A 5204-nucleotide genomic window follows, 5' to 3' on the forward strand; every position below is an offset into this window, starting at 1 on the left:
ACCCATGAAGGGGGTTATGAGTTTTGGTAAGAAGGGAAAGCTTAGTCCCCGATATATCGGACCTTATATAATAGCCAAGAAGATTGGCAAAGTAGCTTATGAATTGGAGCTACCACAAGAGTTAGCAATGGTTCATCCGGTATTTCACGTCTCCATGTTGAAGTAGTGCATGGGCAATCCTTCATTGATCATACCAACTGAAAATGTTGGGTTCAAAGATAGCTTATCTTATGAGGAAATTCCTGTTCAGATTCTAGATCACCAAGTTCGCAAGTTGAGGACTAAGGAAGTAGCATCAGTCAAAGTCCTTTGGAGGAACCAGTTTGTTGAGGAAGCTACTTGGGAAGCTGAGGAGGATATGAAGAAGAGATATCCACATCTCTTTGAATCCGGAGAAAGTGCATTACAAGGTACTAATTCTCTTCTTAGTACTCTTTAAATTATGAGTGAACATGTTGTTTGTTTGCAATTGCTTGTTGGGAGTTTGAATTTGATGTTACACCCTTAGCCTAGTAAGAGTAATCTCATTCGAGGACGAATGTTCCCAACGGGGAAATATTGTAACATCTCGCAACCAGAAAGAACTAGAAGGAAGTTTAAAATCTGGAAAATAGTTATTTTTGGGAAGAATTTAACAATCTGGAAATGTGGTAAAGGTGTTAAAGTGAGTTTTTGGTCAACTTCAAACGGCCATAACTCCTATCTCAAAATGAGTTAGGTGTACTTCTAGATATTGTTGTAAAGCTCTTGGAATGATATTTCCAACGCCGCCAACTTTGTGAGATTCTGAGTTTGTATGAGTGAGTTATTCCCTTCGGAAGTTGGGCAGTTGGATTAAGGAAATGTCCAATCCGGAAATTTAAGGGGTATTTTAGTCTTTTCATTGCCCTTTTATTTTAATCCTTTTTAGGAGTTTAATACGGGTCAAATTAGATTTAGTCAGTTTTAGAAAATTGGAATTTACGCTAGGGCTTGGAGAAAAGAGAAAGGAGAAGAGGAGCAAGAACGTTCAAGATTCATTCAAGATTAGCTTGTGGTTTTTGTCGAGGGTGATCCCTACAAGGTATGTGAGATCACATAGCGTTGGGTTAGTTCACCCACGCGCCAAACATGTTTTAATTCAGCGTATTTCCGTCCTAAAAGATTGAGAAATTGATGTTCTTGAATTGATTTCGTTCTTGAAGATGAGATGGGAGTTAGGAGCTTCTTGATGATTAAGTGTTGTTTCCTTGAGTTGTTTGGGTTAGATTTTGTGTATATGATTTGGGTACATGAATCTAAGGTGAATTTGGAAAAAAGAATCAGAATAAAATGATTTAGGATCAGAAAATGAATTGAAAACCTCGTCAGATGCACTTGGGGAGGGCCAAGTGCGTCGCGCCCCCATAGCACCAGGAGGCCGGGGCGGTGCACCTGCAGTACGCCCAAAACAATCCCCAGTAAGTTGGGGCCTGGCGCGGCGCACCAAGGACGCAACCGGATTGGCGTTTTTCACCAATTTTTCATCGTTTAGCCTATTTAAGTTATTCTAAAGTGTCCTAACACTTTTCATTGATTCTAACTACTCTAAATGACTTCTAAACACCTAGAAATCATCCATAAACATGAATCACAACCTTGAATCCATAAATTCAAATTCAAGGAAAGTCAAGAGCCAAGTCGAGGAAGTTTTCAGAGTCTTTTCAAGAAGTTTTTTACAAATTATTTTAACCTTGTTTTAAGACTTAAAGTTCAAGTTGAGTAAACAGTAAAAAGTATAAGTTGAAGTTCATTTATTCAAAAGTATATGGGGACTAAGTATTCCCAAAGAGATTTAAAAAGTTTTCACATTTAAATAAGATTGAAAACTGAGATTTCCAAAGAGCCTTCGGGCTAGTTTTCAGAAAAAATAATTGCTTTCTAAATGAAGCAAGAGGAGAAACTTTGATTTCCAAGATAGCCTTTGAGCTAAGTTTTATAGCACTAATCTCAAATCACATAAGAATGTTTTTAAACATAAGAGCTAGTACATTTTGGGAGTAGTATTGAGCACCGAATTGGGGGACGAGCATGAGTTCAGATAACTCACATCTCCATAAAACCATGTAGCCACTGGGTAGAAAAGGGTCATACTTTTTAAATGAACCCTTTTCACAATAGACTAGTGGATCCACTTAGTAGTTCAAGTCCTATACCTTTGGCCGGGTATAGGATGCGCTGGCAGCGTGAGGTAGATCGACGTATCATCACTATAGCTCTTATGTGATGGTTGTCGGTTAGAGAAACTCCCACAGAAGTTATTATATTTTTATATACATCAGTTTATACATTTCAGAGTTATGTCGTATCCTTGTATATACATATAGTTGACATCATGTTTTTAACAGCTTTTCTTTATATTGCACTTGTTTTAAACTGCTTTATATTGAAATGAGTTCAGTTAAGTATTCATGAGTTGAGAAGAGTCAAGGTAAGTGTTTCTTTCAGATTCCCTTTCAAGCCTATGTTGTTTTAGCATCCAACTCGCATTCTCGTACATTCAATGTACTGATGCCAGTTGGCCTGCATCTTCTTATGATGCAGACACCGGTAACTAAGATAGGCATTCCAACGTATCATTGATCCAGTGAGCAGTTCAGAGTCAGTCGGTGAGCCTCCTTGCATTCCGAAGGATCCATTTTCATTGCTTTCTAGTTAGTTCATTAGGATGTTGTGGGGTTGTCCCAACATCCATCTCAGTTATTTTAGAGGCTTCATAGATAGTCAGACAGTCAGTTATGAGTCTTTTAGCTTTGTATTTCAGATGTTTTGCTATGAGACTTGAGTAGCCATTTTGGCCAGTTGAATGCTTCTTTTGAGACATTCTCAGTTTATTTCACAAGTACTTATTTAGACTATTCTTGTGTTTTAAGTCTTCTGTTGAGTAAGTAAGTCAGGCCAATGGTTCGCTTGGGGCCAACAATGGTTCTCGAGTGCCAGCCATGTCCAGGGTGTAGGCTCGGGGCATGACAATTTTTTCACCTATTATACCCTCAATTAGTAACTTTGAAAAAGGTAGAACTTCTTGAAATTCTTGAATTTTTAAGGGTAATGCTAAATGGCCAGAAAATTTGGCCAGAAATTTAAAAAGTCTATAATATTTTATTTTATTTTAAAATAAAATGATCTTTTTTCCATTTTTTAATTAAAAGGTATTAAAGTTAAAAGGGTAAAAATGTTCAAAAAGGTAAAATAACATATAACATAGTGTGATATATGTTATTTTAGCATTCTGGCCAAATTTTCTGGCCAAAAGGATTTTTTCAATATTTAACTCACCCACTTCATAATTAATAGGGATAAAATGGTAAACTCACTATGTCAATCATTGTTTTCTTAATAGGTGTGTCAATTCAAAAGTGGACAAGTAATTAAGGAGAAAAGGGTATGAATTAACAAGGTAAGGTCTATCCCCTTTGCTTGTACTTATTTATATTGAGGATTTTTATTTTAATAAAAAAATCAAACGAACAATTATTATGAATTGAAATGTCAAAAGTCAAAGGCCAATGGTGTCACATCACACCCCTATTTTTCCAAATAATGTTTTGAAAAAAGAGTTTTTCCAATTAAAGTGACGGTATTGAATAGGAATTATTTTATTTTTCAGAGTCGCCACTTGAAATTGAGTTATGGTGTTTCAAGCCACCTGTTTTTTTATCCATAATCAAAAGGAGATGACTCTTTATTTTAGTATGCAAACTAGAAATTCAATGAAGGGATTTTGTTGACCGAGGGAAAGGTATTAGGCATCCCTCGAGTCTCGTGATTTTAGCACAGTCGCTTTATTGACTTATAATTATCTTAAATTATTATTTTTGGATACATTATTACATGCCATTATTTGTTTGCATTTTTTATTGTCAAACTTTTTATTTGGTCTTCAACTAGATGCGTAACCGCATTTTTGGTCTTGACATTTAGAGACATAATTGTATTCTTATGTCACACCTAATAATTTTATCTATAAGTCTCTACTTTAAATTAATGAAATTTAACTATATTATTGAACAAGGTGCGTCACCGCATCCTTGAGTTTATCATTTAATGTCTAAAAAAAGATGTGTAACCACATTCTTGAATGAAACAAATATTTTTAATGTGCCTAAAACTCATCTAGTATTAAAAGTGCTTACTCTTATTTCTATGAATTTTAGACAACTAATATTTTCATTCCAGGATTATATTAATTGATGACATTTTTAATTAAATTAATCTACATAACAAAGGATTTAACCAAACCAAAATAGAGTAAATTCAAGTTCAATAACATAACTCATTTGTTTGTTTATTGGGTAATGACTCATTTATTCAAAAAAATGCATAAATTAAAATAGACAATTGACATCAACATTAAGCCCCAATAATGACATAAAAATAGTGGCTTAGGCATAACAAAATTGAATAACAACAAAAAATAAAATTCTTACATCATAATAGGATTTTATTCATCTTTTAGAGACTTGTACTAAGAAATAATATAAATATAACTCAAGAGGTCAATGTTCATTTCAATCAAATTATGAATGAAACAAAACTATAAGAAAACTTATCACATAATTACATCAAATTTCATAAATAAATTAAAGAGATAAGAAAAAATTGAACCTTAAGTGAAGAAATAAGAACCGCAAAATTTTGACGAACCTCGATTAGAACGCTCACAAATCTTTTTTATTTTGGTGTGAATGTGTTATATGGTATAAGTATTGTATTGGTATGAAAATATTTATTTTTTTTAAAAAAAAAAGAGAAGAAAAGATATGAATATATTTGTGGGTATGTTGCTGATTTTTTCTTCTTTTAGCGTATGTAAAGTTTTGGTATTGCTCCTAGGGGTGAGTGTGAGGGAGTTGTGGGACATGGGAAGTGGGGTAGTTAGTTTTTTTTTTAATAATATAATATAATAAGAATATTAAATAATTATTTTTTAAAACTAATAAAAATTGAGTAGCTAATAATAAATTATAATTAAGAAATACTAGCTTATTTATTAAACTAAAATTAAAAGAAAACACATATTTTTTTGTCATTTTTTATTACATTTTTTAAACAATTGCAAAATAACACTTAGCTTAAAATGTGAGTCAATTTTTTTTTTAGTTTTCAAATATTTTAAAATAAACTTAATAAAATAAGATTTTTTTAAAAATCAAATATTTAATTTAGATATAAAACAAATATTT

Source organism: Solanum stenotomum, chromosome 11, assembly GCF_019186545.1.
Source record: "Solanum stenotomum isolate F172 chromosome 11, ASM1918654v1, whole genome shotgun sequence".
Classification (NCBI taxonomy): domain Eukaryota; kingdom Viridiplantae; phylum Streptophyta; class Magnoliopsida; order Solanales; family Solanaceae; genus Solanum; species Solanum stenotomum.